Source organism: Mauremys mutica, unplaced genomic scaffold, assembly GCF_020497125.1.
Source record: "Mauremys mutica isolate MM-2020 ecotype Southern unplaced genomic scaffold, ASM2049712v1 Super-Scaffold_100379, whole genome shotgun sequence".
NCBI classification, from domain to species: domain Eukaryota; kingdom Metazoa; phylum Chordata; order Testudines; family Geoemydidae; genus Mauremys; species Mauremys mutica.
In genome coordinates, this window is record NW_025423326.1 from 60,664 (window position 1) to 78,631 (window position 17,968).

At 51.9% G+C, this 17,968-nt stretch overlaps 2 non-coding genes across 2 annotated transcripts; one reads left to right on the plus strand and one right to left on the minus strand.

Annotated features, from left to right (window-relative positions):
• The first annotated feature begins 11,277 nt into the window (after positions 1-11,277).
• TRNAV-AAC lies at positions 11,278-11,350 on the plus strand. The gene has a single exon. It is a non-coding gene; the product is annotated as a tRNA-Val (tRNA).
• A 1,401-nt stretch (positions 11,351-12,751) lies between these two features.
• TRNAG-UCC lies at positions 12,752-12,823 on the minus strand. The gene has a single exon. It is a non-coding gene; the product is annotated as a tRNA-Gly (tRNA).
• Between the last annotated feature and the right edge of the window lie 5,145 nt (positions 12,824-17,968).

A 17,968-nucleotide genomic window follows, 5' to 3' on the forward strand; every position in this document is an offset into this window, starting at 1 on the left:
TCTGCCATGGGGCTGTGCCCTTCCCTTCATAAGAACATAAGAATGGCCATACTGGGTCAGACCAAAGGTCCATCCATCCCATATCCTATCTGCCAACAGTGGCCAATGCCATGTGCCCAAGAGGGAGTGAACCTAACCAGAAATGATCAAGTGATCTCTTTCCTGCCATCCATCTCCACTCTCTGACAAACAGAGGCTAGGGACACCATTCCTTACCCATCCTGGCTAATATCCATTAATGGACTTAACATCCATTAATTTATCTGCAAAAAGAACAAAGAGAACATGTGGCACCTTAGAGACTAACAAATGTATTTGAGCATAAGCTTTTGTGGGCTAAAACTCACTTCATCGGATGCATGCAGTTAAAAATTCAGTAGGAAGATATATATACACACAGAGAACGTGAAAAAATGGGTGTTGCCATACACCAGGGGTCTCAAACATGCGGCCCGCGGGCCGCATGCGGCCCGCGGAGCTCTTCCCTGCGGCCCGCGGAGCTCCCCAGGGGAGCTCCGCAGGGGCCCCCAAGAGAAAAGCGGAGGCTCCCGCCTCCGCCCCTCTCCTGGAGCCTCGGCGCATAGAGCGCCGAGACTCCGGCCGAGCCCCTGAGCCCCGCCCCGCTCAGAGCCGCGTGGTGAGGGGGCGGGGCTGGGAGCTCTGGGCTGAGCGCTGCGCTCGGCGTGGAGCTCACAGCCCCGCCCCCTCACCACGCGGCTCTGAGCGGGACGGAGCTCAGGCCTCGCCGGAGACGCGCTTGGGTAAGGGGGGGGGAAAGCGGGACCCGCCGGGGCCGGGCCCGGGCCGGGGGGTGGGGGAGGGAAGCGGGACCTGCCGGGGCCGGGCCCGGGCCGTGGGGGGGGGAAGGGAAGCGAGACCCGCCGGGCCGGGGGGTGGGGGAGGGAAGCGGGACCCGCCGGGGCCGGGCCGGGGGAAGGGAAGCGGGACCCGCCGGGGCCGGGCCGGGCCGGGGGAAGGGAAGCGGGACCCGCCGGGGCTGGGCCGGGCCGGGGGGCATGGGCGGCAGGTTATATACTTGTGTGGGGCCCGGGCCCCCGCAATATTCAGGGCTGGGCGCCCTGCTCCAGCAATAGTTGGAGCTGGGTCTCTTCCCGCCCCCCCCCCGGTCCTGCCTGGATCGGCCCCGGCCACCGCAGGTCTCCCCCCGCCGCCGCGACCCTGCCTGGAGCAGGTCCCAGCCCCCGCCTGCCACCCCCCCTCCGCCGCGTGGTGTTGCGTCCCTGCCTGACAGAACGCAGCGCGCCTCTCCCCTGCCTGCTGCCCGGAGGGCTCCCAGCAGATTTGCTGTCTGCTGCCGCAGGGTCCTAGTGCCTGCCCTCCGCCAGTACTGGCAAGGCAGGCTGCCCTTACCCTGAGCCTCTCCAACCCCAAACCCTCAGCCCCAGCCAGAGCCCTCATTCCCCCCACACCCTAATCCTCAGCCCCAGCCCTGAGCACCCCCACATCATGAACCCCTCATCCCCCTGCACCCTAATCCTCAGCCCCAGCCAGAGCCCTCATCCCCCTGCACCCTAATCCTCAGCCCCAGCCAGAGCCCTCATCCCCCCGCACCCTAATCCTCTGCCCCAGCCCTGAGCGCCCCCACATCATGAACCCCTCATCCCCCTGCACCCTAATCCTCTGCCCCAGCCCTGAACGCCCCCACATCATGAACCCCTCATCCCCCCCACACCCTAATCCTCAGCCCTGAGCACCCCCACATCATGAACCCCTCATCCCCCTGCACCCTAATCCTCAGCCCCAGCCAGAGCCCTCATCCCCCTGCACCCTAATCCTCAGCCCCAGCCAGAGCCCTCATCCCCCCGCACCCTAATCCTGAGCCCCAGCCAGAGACCTCATCCCCCCGCACCCTAATCCTGAGCCCCAGCCAGAGCCCTCATCCCCCCGCACCCTAATCCTCAGCCCCAGCCCTGAGCACCCCCACATCATGAACCCCTCATCCCCCCGCACCCTAATCCTCTGCCCCAGCCCTGAGCGCCCCCACATCATGAATCCCTCATCCACAGCCCTCACCCCACACTCCAAACCTCTTCCCTAGCCCTGAGCCCCCTCGCATCATGAACCCCTCATCCACAGCCCTCACCCCACAGCCCAACCCTCTTCCCTAGCCCTGAGCCCCCTCCTGCATCATGTACCCCTCACCCTCAGCCCCACAGCCCTCACCCCTGCACTCCCTCCTATCCCCAAACTCCGTCCCAAAGCCTGCACCCCCACCCCCTGCCGCAGCCTGGAGCCTGCATCGAGCACAGAGCCTGCATCCAGACCCCCTCCCCCACCCAAACTCCCTCCCAGAGCCTTAGGCAGTAAATCTAAGTGCGTGTTTTGTCCTTTGAGTGAGGTGCATTACTGAGTGTATATATTTATTAAAACTGCGCGCGCTTAGGGGAGGAGGTGGAGAAGAGACAGGGCAGGGGCGGGGCCTCATGGAAGGGGTGGATTGGGGTGGGGCCAGGGGCAGCAAGGGGGCGTGTCAGTGATGCGGCCCTCGGGCCAATGCACTAGTCCTCATGCGGCCCTCGGGGTCATTTGAGTTTGAGACCCCTGCCATACACACTATAGGAGAAAGGACAAAGGAAGCAAGAGACGAAGAGAAAAGAGGGATCAGACAGTGGATGGAGCAAAAGGTGAAACAAAAAGGACAAACCCTTATGTCCCCAGTGATTCTAAGAGACAAAATCACAGGTGCAGAATAAAATTCTGCCTCCTTAAGCTCGTGTTTTCCATGCCTAGAATTCAACTCTCACCAGATGGATCAGACTGAACAGGTTTCAAACCTCCAGGAGGCTCTTACCTTCTAAACAGGGACGGCTGTTTTCTAGTAAAATCACTAAAAGGGAAGGAGAAAACTCGAAAGAGGTTCCTCCTGGCGCTCACATCCGTGAACCCGAATACTCTCTCAGTCCTCAAAGAGAGACCTGGAGAAGGAGAAATGCTGGAGCAAAGCCACAGGGGTCTCTGAGGTTTCCCTGGCCCCTCGCCCCTGTCCTGCCTGGCTGATGTCAGCATCTCTCTGTGAGGTCACCACCTCCCCACCACCTTGGACCAATAGGCTGAGGTCCTGCAAAAGGCCTTTGTGATGTCACTGCCACACCCCTCCCTTGCTGGGCTAATGTCCTGCCCCTGGCCAGGCACTTTGGAGGTTTGAGCTACTCCCTGTGGATCACCCCACTCAAGGAGCGTTCGTTCTAGGCAGCAAGCCGGCTAGACAGGAAAACATCAAACGCTGCTCCCAATGCTACACTCAGTTTTTCAGAAATGAGTCAACTTTATGGCCAGAAGAGACCATTAGAGCATCTAATCTGACCCCCTGCATATCACAGGCCTCCTGTATGGCACAATAACTACTTTGGGGGCAAATACATTCAAGAAAGGCATCTAGTCTTCATGAAATGACATCAGGAGATGGAGAATCCACCATTTTCCTTGGTAGCTTGTTCCTGTGGTGAATCATCCTCGCTGTTGAATATTTGTGCCTTTGTTGTAATATGAATTTGTCTCTTTTCACCTTCCAGCCACTGGGTGTTGTTATGCCTTTCTCTGCTATTTTAAAGAGTCCTTTAATACCCAATCTTTTCTCTCCATTAAGGGACTTCAGCTCTTCAATGAAGTCACCTTTCAATCTTCTTTTGATAAGCTAAACAGGTTGAGCTCTTTCAATAGCTCACTAGAAGGCATTTTTCTCCAACCTCACAACATTTGGTGGCTCTTTGCTGCCCCAGCTCCAATTTCACAACATCTTTTTCAAACGAAGACACCAAAACTGGAGGCAGTATTCCAGTATCAGTCTCACTGATGCCGTGTCACCTCCTGTGACGTTATTGACATAATCTGTAATTGTATAGATCACCATTGCAACCACTGTTCTATATTTGTAGCCAGTATTGTAGAAAGGTTGTCGTGTAAGGGGTCTATGGAGAGGTTCTGATTGGCTGATTATAATGATGCTATCTCTAGATGTGTTTCATTTTTGTAGTTGAAGTTATGAATATTGGCTCTCTGCCGGCTCACCCGCCCCCTCGCCACTGCCCACCCACTCGCCTCCTCAGCCCCCCTCCCTCACCTGCTATTGTGTCATACAGGAGGCCTGTGCAGTGGGTCCGATTAGATGCTCTAATGGTCTCTTCTGGCCGTAAAGTCGACTAATTTCTGAAAAACTGAGTGTAGCATTGGGAGCAGCGTCAGATGTTTCCCTGTCTAGCCGGCTTGCTGCCTAGAACGAACGCTCCTTGAGTGGGGTGATCCACAGGGAGTAGCTCAAACCTCCAAAGTGCCTGGCCTGGGGCAGGACATTAGGCCAGCAAGGGAGGGGTGTGGCAGTGACATCACAAAGGCCTTTGGCAGGACCTCAGACTATTGATCCATGGTGGTGGGGAGCTGGTGACCTCACAGAGAGATGCTGACATCAGCCAGGCAGGACAGGGGTGAGGGGCCAGGGAAACCTCTGAGACCCCTGTGGCTTTGCTTCAGCAAGTCTCCTTCTCCAGGTCTCTCTTTGAGGACTGAGAGAGTATTCGGGTTCACGGACGTGAGCGCCAGGAGGAACCTCTTTTGAGTTTTCTCCTTCCCTTTTAGTGATTTTACTAGAAAACAGCCGTCCCTGTTTAGAAGGTAAGAGCCTCCTGGAGGTTTGAAACCTGTTCAGTCTGATCCATCTGGTGAGAGTTGAATTCTAGGCATGGAAAACACGAGCTTAAGGAGGCAGAATTTTATTCTGAATTTTATTTGATCCCCACCAATGACCTGGGCCATCCTTTGGGCTCTCTGGTGAGAACCCTCAGCCTCCCGTCCTCAGTCTCTACCCTGATTGGCTGAGCAGGGGGTTATTGACAGGGAGGAGACTCAGGTCCTTGTTGTTCTCTTTCAAGACCAAGGAAAGAAGTCAGAACCAGTTCTATGTTTGACGAATTTTGCTGCTTCTCTGAATTAATGGTCTCTGAGCAGTTCATGATTCTCTCTAACATTGCAGTTCTCCTCAAATACTTGCTGAATGATTCCTGTGCACTGTTGTTGGTCTGGAGCTCATCTGAGAGCATTTTATTCAGGTCATTCAATGTCTGAAATTCAAGATCCGATGGTTAGTTTGAAAATCAGGGCTCTTGGGTCCTATTCCCAACTCTGCCACTGACTGGCTGTGTGACCTCAGACAAGTCAATTCTCCTTTCTCAGCCTCAGCTTCTCCCTCTTTCAAGTAGGGATAATAATGATCCGCTCCTACCTACCTCACGGTGCGTGGAGGCAGGGCCGGCTCTAGGTTTTTTGCCGTCCCAAGCAAAAAAAATTTTGGCTGCCCCCACCCCAGCCCTGGGCTCCCCACCCGCACCCGCCTGCCACCCCAGCCCTGGGCTCTGCCCCCCACATACCCCATGCTGCCCCAGCTCTTGGCTCCGCCCTTTCCCCTTACTGCTCCCCCACCGTAACCCCCTGACACCCCAGCCCTGGGCTCTGCCCCTCCACCTGCACCCCCTGCCACCCCAGGAGGTGTGTGTGTGTGGGGGAGGGAAATTCCAGATCTTTCCACCTTATTCCAAATTCCTACTAAGGCACCACTTTGGGGGAATGTGCTCAGTGGGGGAGCAGCAGCCCCCCCTGCTCCCTCCTAGCTACGCTCCTGCTTGTGGGGGCCCCTGCAAGACCCAGGGCCTGGGGCAAATTGCCCCACTTGCACCCCCCTCTGGGCGGCCCTGCTAGCAGCTCTTCTGGGAGCACAGGGGAGGAATGACTCCCCCTTCTCTAGCTTCTCCCCGTGGGGCTCTGGGGAGCAGGGAGGGTTGTGTGATAAATTCCATCCAACTCCCCCTTTGATCCAAGCCGAGGGACGTCTCAGCTCTGCACGATCCCCTTGGCAGGGCCAAACAAGGGATGTTTTCCACTGCCCAGGAGACCCAGCCAGGGACTCAAGGCAGCCCCAGACTTTCCCTTTCTCCCTTCTGGGAAATCAAGCTCAAGTTCTACAAGGAGCTAAAGAAGCCTCAACCCTGCATCTGAATTAATGTCAATTTCTCACTGCCTGTCAGAAACAAATGTCATTTCAATCCCAGGTGAGTCCACATCAGTCATTCCTCAGCCCGATTCCTTCACCCTCCTGCCTTAGCTTAGGGCATTGCGCTACCCTGTGGGCATTTCATGTCCCTCCTCAGTTTCACACAGAGACACAATTTCCTTTGCATGGATCCATGAACAGCAAAACCTCCCTGTGTCTATTGTCTGAGCCAGGGCATTCGATTCCACTGAAACCTTCTCACCTGCAATGGCAATGGTCAGACAGAGGGAATGCGTCCACCTTCCCCCTGGCAGTGAGATATTAACTCTCCTCTTCATGCTATTGCTGTTATTCCATGAGTCATCAAGGATGGAATAAAAAGCTGAGTTTACTCCAGGGTGAGGAAAGAAAGGAGCCACCAACTCCCCAAAAAATCTCAGTGCCCCAGAGAAAAGCTGCCCCTGTTATTGGAACTAATGATGTGCTGGAGATATGTTGGGAAAAGGGACTGTCTGAATTGCCAAGGCAGGAAACGAACAATCTATAGCAACATCATTAACCACAGACACACTCTAGCCATGCTCCAGCCAGTGGGGAAATGAGCAGGAATTCATAACGTCAACTATAAAAATGATACACATCTAGAAATAGCATAATTATAATCAGCCAATCAGAACCTCTCCATAGACCCTTTATGCTACAACCTTTCTACAATATTGGCTACAAATAGAACAGCGGTCGCAACGGTGATCTATACGGTTACAGATTCTGTCAATAATGTCACAGGAGGTGACACGGCATCAGTGAGACTGATACTGGAATAGCCTCCAGTTTTGGTGTCCTCCTTTGAAAAAGATCTTGTGAAATTGGAGCTGGGGCAGCAAAGAGCCACGACATGTTCTGAGGGCTGGAGAAAAATGCCTTCTAGGGAGCTATTGAAAGAGCTCAACCTGATTAGCTGATCAAAAGAAGATTGAAAGGTGACTTCATTGAAGTGCTGAAGTGCCTTAATGGAGAGAAAAGATTGGGTATTAAAGGGCTCTTGAATCGAGCAGAGAAAGGCCTAACAAGACCCAATGGCTGGAAGGTGAAAAGAGACAAATTCATATTACAACTAAGGCACAAATATTCAACAGCGAGGATGATTCACCACAGGAACAAGCTACCAAGGAAAGTGGTGGATTCGCCATCTCCTGATGTCATTTCATGAAGACTAGATGCCTTTCTGAAATGTGTTTTCCCCCAAAAGTAGCTCTTGTGTCATACAGGAGGCCTGTGATATGCAGGGGGTCAGATTAGATGCTCTAATGGTCTTTTCTGGCCATAAAGTCGACTCATTTCTGAAAAACTGAGTGTAGCATTGGGAGCAGCATCTGATGTTTCCCTGTCTAGCCGGCTTGCTGCCTAGAACGAACGCTCCTTGAGTGGGGTGATCCACAGGGAGTAGCTCAAACCTCTAAAGTGCCTGGCCAGGGGCAGGACATACGACCAGCAAGGGAGGGGTGTGGCAGTGACATCACAAAGGCCTTTTGCAGGACCTCAGCCTATTGGTCCAAGGCGGTGGGGAGGTGGTGACCTCACAGAGAGATGCTGACATCAGCCAGGCAGGTCAGGGGCGAGGGGCCAGGGAAACCTCAGAGACCCCTGTGGCTTTGCTGCAGCGAGTCTCCTTCTCCAGGTCTCTCTCTGAGGACTGAGAGAGTATTCGGGTTCACGGACGCGAGCGCCAGGAGGAACCTCTTTTGAGTTTTCTCCTTCCCTTTTAGTGATTTTACTAGAAAACAGCTGTCCCTGTTTAGAAGGTAAGAGCCTCCTGGAGGTTTGAAACCTGTTCAGTCTGATCCATCTGGTGACAGGTCACTTCCCTTCTCTATACCTCAGGCTCCTCCCCATCTGCCCAATGGGAACAGGGTCAGTTCTCGAACTCTGGGCAGTCCTGAGCCTGAGTGAGATAAGGGGCGTTAAAGCCCTCTGTGAAGGAGAAAGGGGAGTTTCACGGTGTTTAGCACCAAGGAATTCTAAAGTTTGCTAAAATGTCTAGTCTGTGGAAAAAAGAAATGGTCGGGGCCAAACTTTTTGACCACTGCCTTTTCTAAAGCCCATTCAGGGATGTGAGTCTCTGTCTTTTCGGTACCTGGGGTTCTTTGCCAGCAGGAGAGAAGAGGTTCCTGCCTCCATTTTTGTGGCCTTAACAAACCAGGTGTTGTGCCCCAGTTCTCGTTTGAGATCCCTGAAAAAGAACATCTTCCCATCCATGAACAAGACAGGACCTATCTTTCAAAGGGTAACAAAGAGACCCCTGGGACTTACAGACTAGCTAGCCTCACTTCCACAGCTGGAGAGATACTGCAATACATTCTTAAACACTCAGTTTGCCAGCAGCACCTACAGGATAATTTGGTTCTTAGGACAAGTGAGCATGGATTTGTCAAGAACAAATCATCCCAAACCCAGCCTCTTTCCTTCTTTGGCAGGGTTCCGGGCCTAGTGGAGGTGGGTAAACAGTAGATGGGATCTATCTTGAGGTTACTAAGGCTTTTGACACAGTCCCGCAGGACATTCTCACAAGCAAACCAGGGAAATGAGGTCTAGATGCATTCACTGTCATGTGGGTGCAGAGCTGGTTGAAAGCCCAGACTCCAAGGGCCCTTCTCCAGGTTTGGCTGCCCAACGGAGAGGGTGCACCTAGTGGGTCCGGCAGGGATCAGTTCGGGGTCCGGTGCTATTCAATAGTTTCATGAATGATTTGGAAGATGGAGTGGAGATCATGCTTCTAAAATGTGCAAATGACACCAAGCACTTTGGAGCACAGGACTGGAATTCAAAACGCCCTTAACAAATTGGAGACTTGGTCTTCTTGAGCCAAACCCCATGGCTGGGCCCCTCTCTCTAGACTGGGCTGAAGTGAAACCCCAGAGCCAAACACTCCTCCTCCTGGGCAGTGCGCTCCGACCTTGAATGGTCAGGTGCTGCTTAGCTCTGTCAGAGCAGCTTTGGCTGGGGGATTCTCCCAGCACTTTCCAATAGCGGGAAGGTACGAAATCCCCATTTGTCTGCTGGGGACAGATCCCTAGAGGGGGGAGCAACTTGCCCAAAGTCCCACCGGAAAAGGAAAACAACCAGCAGTGGAACCAATAGGGGTGTCAGGATCTTGGAGGCGCTGTCACCCCCACACTAGGGCGGTGTTATGCACCCCCTGCTGCTGGCCGAGTTTCTCCGTCCCTTGGCAATAAGACAGTCTAGAACCCCAGCCAGGGTTATTCTATCTGCTACCCAAGATCCATAAACCTGGAAATCCTGGATGCCCCATCATCTCAGGCATTGGCACCCTGACAGCAGGATTGTCTGGCTATGTAGACGCTCCATCATCATTCCACACAAAGATGGACTACAAGCCGTCAGGAACAGTATCCCCGATAATGTCACAGCAAACCTGGAGGCTGAACTTTGTCACTTTGTCCTCACCCATAACTATTTCACATTTGGGGACAATGTGTACCTTCAAGTCAGCGGCACTGCTATGGGTACCCGCATGGCCCCACAGTAAGGCAATATTTTTATGGCTGACTTAGATCAACGCTTCCTCAGCTCTCGTCCCCTAATGCCCCTACTCTACTTGTGCTACACTGATGACATCTTCATCATCTGGTCCCATGGAAAAGAAAACCCTTGAGGAATTCCACCATGATTTCAACAATTTCCATCCCACCTACAACCTCTGCCTGGACCAGTCCACACAAGAGATCCACTTCCTGGACACTACTGTGCTAATAAGCGATGGTCACATAAACACCACCCTATACCAGAAACATACTGACCACTATACTTACCTACATGTCTCCAGCTTTCACCCAGACCACATCACACAATCCATTGTCTACAGCCAAGCTCTAAGATACAACCGCATTTGCTCCAACCCCTCAGACAGAGACAAACACCTACAAGATCTCTATCAAGCGTTCTTACAACTACAGTACCCACCTGCTGAAGTGAAGAAGCAGATTGACAGAGCCAGAAGAGTACCCAGAAGTCACCTACTACAGGACAGGCCCAACAAAGAAAGTAACAGAACCCCACTAGCCGTCACCTTCAGCCCCCAACTAAAACCTCTCCAGTGCATCATCAAGGATCTACAACCCATCCTGAAGGACAATCCCTCACTCTCACAGATCTTGGGAGACAGGCCAGTCCTTGCTTACTGACAGCCCCCCAACCTGAAGCAAATACTTACCAGCAACCACACAACAAAAACACTAACCCAGGAATTTATCTTTGCAACAAAGCCCATTGCCAACTCTGTCCACATATCTATTCAGGGGACACCATCATAGGACCTAATCACATCAGCCATGCCATCAGGGGCTCATTCACCTGCACATCTACCAATGTGATATATGCCATCATGTGCCAACAATGCCCCTCTGCCATGTACATTGGCCAAACCAGAGAGTCTCTACATAAAAGAATAAATGGACACAAATCAGACATCAAGAATTATAACATTCAAACACAGCCAGAGAACACTTCAATCTCCCAGGTCACTCGATTACAGACCTAAAAGTCGCAATATTACAACAAAAAACCTTCAACAACAGACTCCCACGAGAGATGCTGAATTGGAATTAATTTGCAAACTGGACACCATTAAATTAGGCTTGAATAAAGACTGGGAGTGGGTGGGTCATTACACAAAGTAAAACTATTTCCCCATGTTTATTTGTCCACCTACTGTTACTCACACCTTCTTGTCAACTGTTGGAAATGGGCCATCCTGATTGTCACTACAAGTTTTTTTTCTCCTGCTGATAATAGCTCACCTTAACTGCTCACTCTCATTATAGTGTGGATGGCAACACCCATTTTTTCATGTTCTCTGTGTATATATATATATCTTCCTGCTGTATTTTCCACTGTATGCATCTGATAAAGTGGATTTTAGCCCACGAAAGCTTATGCTCAAATAAGTTTGTTAGTCTCTAAGGTGCCACAAGTACTCCTCATTATTTTTGCAGATAAATTCATGGAGGTGAAGTCCATTAATGGCTATTAGGCAGCCTGGGTAAGGAATGGTATCCCTAGCCTCTGTTTGTCAGAGGGTGAGGATGGATGGCAGGAGAGAGCTCACTTGATCATTACCTGCTAGGTTCAGTCCCCCTGGGGCACCTGGCATTGGCCACTGTTGGCAGATAGGATATGGGGTTGGATGGACCTTTGGTCTGATCCAGTCTGGCCATTCTTCTGTTCTTATGAAGGGAAGGGCAAAGCCCTGCAACAGAGTTTCTGTAGTGTAGTGGTTATCATGTTTGCCTAACACGCAAAAGGTCCCTGGTTTGAAACCGGGCAGAAACATGATGACTTAACTTTTCCCAGCTCCTAGTGGCCTGTCCCTGCTGTTGTACGAGCAGCAGTGATTTCTATGCTCAATAGGTCTGTTATACTTCCCCCATTCCCATTTTTGTCTCCTCTCCCTCTCTGAATGCTTGTGAAGTGGCTTTCCCCCTCCCCCTCCCGCTCCCTCCTGGAATGCTTGTGGGATGAAGGAGCTGGTTGAACAGCTGGAAGATCATAAGAGCTCCTAGATAGACAAGGTGTCTGGGACTTTCATTAGGCAGCGATCACACACCCAGAGCATGGACACTGCATGGACACTGCCCAAGGTAGAGTGTGACCCACCAAATGCAGCCAAGTCATCTCCAGTCGCAGGCCATGAGGAGCAGGTCCTTAAAAGGGGAAGGGGCCCTGTGCTCAGGAGTCACTCACAAGCTTGTACCTCCAGTGAATGCCCTTCGCCCGGACCGGCTGGCCAGTGGTTCGCTGCGTTGCAGTCCATCGCGCCTCAGGAAGACTTACCTTCATCGCACCGTCCATCGCGGCGCTGGGGGACACTTACCTGGCAGAATCCTGTGCCTGCCTCTTGGCTTCCCAGGGGTGGCTACTTGCAGCCCAGGAGAAGAAGGATGGTTCTGGTGAAAGGAAGACAAGCAAAGCACTGGGAGGAAATTTGGGTGTGGGCGCTGCGCTGGGGGTGGGGGTGGGGTGCAGGAGGGGTGATGCAGCTCCCAAAGTGACCGGTACACACAACCCTCTGGCAGCAGCTCCTACATGAGTGGGGCCAGGGGATCTCCATGTGCTGCTGTCTGCAGGTGCTGCCCCCAGAGCTCCCATTGGCTACAGTTCCTGGCCAATGGGAGCTGCAGAGTTGGTGCTTGGGGCAGGGGCAGCACGTGGTGACACTCCCCCCGCCCCAGGGGATGCTGGGACATGCCAGCCACTTCTGGGAGTGGCACGGAGGGACGGAGGCAGAGTGGGCAGGGAGCCACCTTAGTGCTGCTGGCACATCTCTGCACACCCGTTGTGGGGGGAGGGGAGCAGAGGGCCTCCATGTGCTGCCTGGGGCAGGGGCAGTGCACAGAGCTGCCTCCCCTCCCGGGTCTATTACAGGAGTGGGTGGGTGGGGTCTTTTGGCCTGCAAGGTGCAGCAGGTCAGACAAGATGATCACACTGGTCCCTTCTGAACTTAAAGGGTCTGAGTCTAAAAGGGAGAGGGAAGTAAAGGAAATTTTTTAAAAAAATTAAACCAAGCCTTGTAACACCAGGATGACTCCAACTGCTCATTATATAGTCCCACCCCTTTCTTCCTCCACTGGGTGTTTAATGACCTGTTGGGATTTGGGACACTGATTCTCTCATTCCATTGATAAAACATGACTGAAATTAAACCAATTCCCAGTGGAGGAATCATTACATCATTGCATTAGCTGGGAATTGAACCCAGTTCAACTGCTTGGAAGGTAACTATGCTCACCACTATACCACCAATGCATCTGGGGAAAGTCTCTGATTTTTCACACTTGGTGTTTGGTCACCTTACTTCTCAGCATGAGGCAAATGTCTCTGTGGTCTCTGCCATTCATCGTGGGGAGTTTCCCCACTGATAACAGTTCTTGCTGGGTTGGGGATGGGAGAGAGAAGAGGCGTTTATTCTGTTTCATTCCTCTCCATTTTCTGTTCCTCCCCTTCCCTTCCAGGATCCTCCCTTCCATTTCAGACTGTGCAGTGACACCCTCCCCGCACCCAGGACTCTGGAGCCTCTGGAGCAGCACGATCCCATGAGATCCTCAGTGACCAAGGGTCTTTTCCAACTTCCAGGAGACCCAGCTTGAGTCTAAAGGAAGCTCTGTTCCTTCCTGGGGATCCTCTCTCCCTTCATGGAGATCAAGATCATGAAGCCTTTGCCTTGCCTCCTGGGTCTGAATTAATGTCCCATTTCCCACTATGTGCTCCAAAGAAACAAATGTTTCTAACCCAGGTGAGCGGTGTTAATTCAGCTGGAATCCTTCACCCACATTCCTTAGGAGATACAGACTCTCTGTGACACAGACTGACTGGGGTTCATCTCTGCATGTCCCCAATGGGGAAGGAAAGACACTGAGGGGGAAGGAAGAAGATGGACAGAAGGAGTCAAATGGGGCTAGACCAGAATAGGACATTTTCTGCCTGTTAAAATGTACTAGACTCTAATTGCTTAAAACAAAACAAAAACCCACCAGCTTCTGTTTGAACCATCAGCTTTTCACAGAGCAGCCAAAGTGGTGAAGCACAGACACACGTAACCACCGACAGCCCAAGTTTGTCTAAGAAGCATCTATAGTGGCTCATGCAGGGGGAAATACAGCTGTGGGTGTGAGTTCAGGCCTCACCCAGAGCGTTGGTTTTCGTTAGCCACGGAGCTTCCCCCACTTGCTTTGCCCAATTCACATGGAAAGTGCCATAGGAGGGTGATGAGAGTAAATTCTAAACTCTGAAATACGGAGGTTGGCCCATAGATTGGGATAAGGGGTTTGAAGAGAAAAAGCTCTAAGAGTATAAAACCAGACAGTCTCCAGGGGCAGGTTCGGTACAACGCCTCAACAGGGAGCCATTCGGGGGAGGGGGTTTCACTCCCTCTGTTAAATGTCCTGAGAGGTATTTAAAGATGGAGATAACACCATAGCTAACAGGTGACTGGCATGTCCTGGGTTAAAGAAAGGGACCTGGGTTAATAGTCTGAAGATTTGCGTTACCGTCACTGTCTGACCCCTCCTTCAGTGCGGAGCAGGTGTGTACGTTGCTGGGTGAAACGCAGAGACTCCTGCAGAGCAGGGGCAGCTGTTTCCATGGCAGAGAGCCTGGCACTTAGGAGACTTTCTACACTTGCTGTTTTGAAGCAATTCAGTAAAATAACAGAGGAGCTACAATGTCTGGTCCAAAATTTCAGCCCCCCTGGTGCAAAAACGCTATTTTAGGATCTACATCGGAGGCTCCCGGCACTAGGACACCTGACCAGAGAGCTCAGTGGGGGCTCAGTGAGAGCTCAGCTGCTGACTCTGAGGGTCCCGGGCTAAATCCACTTGCAGGGGGAAGCGTGTTGATTTATTTGATGGATAATGAGCACCAGCTACCAGGGGAGAAGCCCTGAGAGTCGCTGCCACTCCAGCTGCTGCTGGGGCAGGGGGGAGCCCCAGGGGGCCAGCTGCTGCTCTGGCCACCCCAGAAGTGCTGCCAGAGGCCACCAAGCTGTGGCTGCTCCTGCTGCCCTCGGGACCACTGGTCTAGTGGTCCCCAGGGCCAGCCGCATTGGCCGCTGCTTGGGCGGTCCCTGGAGCCAGTTGATTGAGTGGCCCTGGAGTCAGCCACTGTGGCCACTGCAGAAGTCACGGAGGTTGCAGGAAGTCACAGAATCCGTCACTTCCACCACCTCCGTGACAGACACGGAGACAAACCCCTCCCTGCTGTGACTGCAGTTCCTGGAAGGAAAGAGAAGAACAGAAAGTGACGAGAGAAAGAAAAAGAGAGATTCCCTGTCACCTCTCTCCCTGCTGCCTCCCCCGTTGTATTCTGTAACCCCATGTCACTGGGTTCCCTGTGCTGGTGCCATGGGGGTGACACTAGAGTTCTGGGGATTTGGGGGGCTCTTCATTTCTCAACATTTCACAGGAATTTGTCTTTGGGCTGAAATTTCTCCTGTTAGGCCTCTCAGTCAGAGCTGTACCCCACCCTGTTTGCGGGCGGGGGGAGAGGGGAGATGTAAATTGCAGAGCAGGCAGAGAAGTCGCCCATAAAGGGTCATATTGATCTGGTGACTGGTTCTGACCGGGGTCACACGTCCTCTGACACAGGCTCATGTGCAGAACATGGGAGCTCTGGCTTGTCCTAAATGCTGTACAGTGTGAGTTCCTGGGAAAGAGCAGGGGAGAGGGAGCAAGAGGAGAGAGGCAGAGACATTGGAGACAAGGAATTGGGGGGAGAAGAAGGAGAGAACAGAGAGACAATAAATGATTGAAGCAGAACAGGTGTCCCAACTCAATCTTGCTCATCACAGGTGTTCAGAGAGACAGGTAGTTTTCCAGTGTCAAGTCTGATCTTTGATTCTAACAATGTGCGTTGAAATATCAAGGGGATCTCCACATACCTGATCTCTTCCCCTCTCCCCTTTTTTAGTATTAATTTTTATTTTGACGTGTTTGGCTTAACCGTGATCGTCTCTTTCCCCACCTGTATTGCAATTTGGCGTTTATGTTTATTTTGCCTCCCTGTTGTTCATGTCATTATAATTATAACAGCAAAGGAATCTGCAGGAGCAAAAACTGACTCAAAACTTCATTTCCCCATCATGCCGGAATATCCTACAAACAGCTCACGCAGCTGGAATCATAACACGCAAGGCCAGGGGATGGGAGATGCAGGTTTCCAAGTGTTCTGTCTTTCTCAGATGATACATTCCAGCCCCTTGTGTGCCTCCATCCTGTATGACCTGCTGGACTTCATTCTATTCATTCTATAGATAATGTGATTGTAACACAATGTGACTGAAATTAAACCACTTCCAGATGAGGAAACAACAGAAGAGAAAAGCCATTATTGCATTGACTGGGAATCAAACCCAGATGAATTGCTTAGAAGACACCTACGCACACCACTATACCACCAATGCGTCTGGCAGGAGTAGCTTTCCTGCAGGTTCTGTGCGCTGGCAAAGGGGGTGACACATGACCATGGAGTTAGTGAGCAGGGTGGATGGGCTGGAAGCTGCCTGACAGCTGGGAGCAGAGTTAGGATCCCAGAGTGACTGAAAGGGGGCAATGGTGAAAACAGATCTCACTGGGAGCTGGCCCCACACCTGCCCTGCCCCTAGGAGAGGGGAACTGAAGCTCAACTTCAATCACAGAAAACTCTTCCCTGAGAAGGAAGGGGACAGCTTGTTTTAAAGACCAGGTTTGTGTTTGTTCCTGCTACATACGGAGGGGCTGGGTCGTGCTGATTCCAGCCCCCAGACTCTGGGAGGATAAGGAACAAATTCAGGCTGCCAGTGATCTGCAGGAGGAAGATGATCTTTTGACAGTGACGGACGCCTCGTCCTAAAGACCTTTGTCTGCCCCCTTCCAGTGACTGTTTGGCACAGGAATGCAGCCCCCACTCCTGGGTCTCTCCTGGGGAAATAATGTTTCTGTGCAAAACACCAAAGCTTTTAACAGAAAGGAAGAAAAGGAAATGGCCACATGATGGGACTAGGACATAAGGAATGAAACACAAGATCCTTCTCCATGTGCATTGACTTTTAACCTTGTTTGTGGTAGTGGTGTATCCATGTTGGTCCCAGGGGTCCTCTGGGGCGCCGGGCATTGGCCACTTTCGGGAGAGTGGGCTAGATGAACTGGTCTGACTCAGTGTGGCTGCTCTTATGTTCTAACTGCTGGTTATGGAAGAGACGACCTTCCAGGCTACACAGAACTGAAGAAGTGTGTGGGGTTAGCTCCACAGCTTGTCTCTTTCACCAACAGAGGTTGGTCCTCTTACCCTCATCACCTTGTCTCTCTTGGACTCTGAAAAGTGCTTTCTCTCCACTCCCTTTGGAGAGAAGTTAAGTTTCTCTTTGGGCAACTATCAGGCTGAAGAAATTGTATTGACTGTGACACTAGAACTGAAGATTTAATATTATAAATAAATGAGTCTAAACCTGAGGTTCTGGTTTTCACATTGGTTTTTCTAACTCCGTTCCCAGTTCTCTTCTAGAAAGGCCTCCAGGACGCCTGCCCAGCCCAGCAAAAGTGGCCAGGAGAAAGCCCACACTGCTGCTCTTTCAGGTACTTGAAGGCTGCTATCAAACCCCCCTCACTCAGTCAGTCCCCAGTCTGTGGCAGTGCCTGGGATTCTTGGGTCCTAAGTGCAGGACTCTGCACTTCTCCTTGTTGAACCTCCTCAGATTTCTTTGGGCCCAATCCTCCAATTTGTCTAGGTCGCTCTGGACCCAAACCCTGTCCTCCAGCGCTTGGATTCTTTACATGCTTTCACAGAGCAAAGAGCACATGTTCCATGATTTCATAGGGCAGAGTTTTGTGCTATCGGGAGCTTTCCCTGTGTGAATTTGACAGGTGGATCAACATAGAGACACATTGTGACCCTTCTCAGGGTGCTTTGGACTGTGAGTCTCCTTGTTGCCACCTGCCACAAGGAAGAGGGAGTTTTGCATTTGGCAGCTGGATGTTAGTGACCAAACTCACCAGCCTGCTGGAACTCAAGGACCCTCCTCTGAGCTACAGCAGCCACCTTAACCCTTGAGTTCCTTCAATGTGTCCCCCTCTGGGGTCCAGCCCGGATCACCAGATACTTGGTGAAATCCCAGATCCTCTCTTCCCCAAGTATCCCAGGTTACTAGTTTTACTGTGGGCCATTGCTACTGTATCTCACACAGCACCTGAGTACAGTTATCGAACAAGCAAAACATTTATTTAACAACGGATAGAGATTTAAACAAACAAACGTGAGTGATGGAAACCAACTGTTACCACTAAACAAAGGCAGAAAATGATAGAATAGAAAGGCCAGCACAAAAAACAGAGAGAGGAACAATAAGATACTAAAAGGACAATGGTTGGAACTCTCCATTTCTCTCAGTCTTTGGATTGATGGGTACTAGAGCTGTAGCAA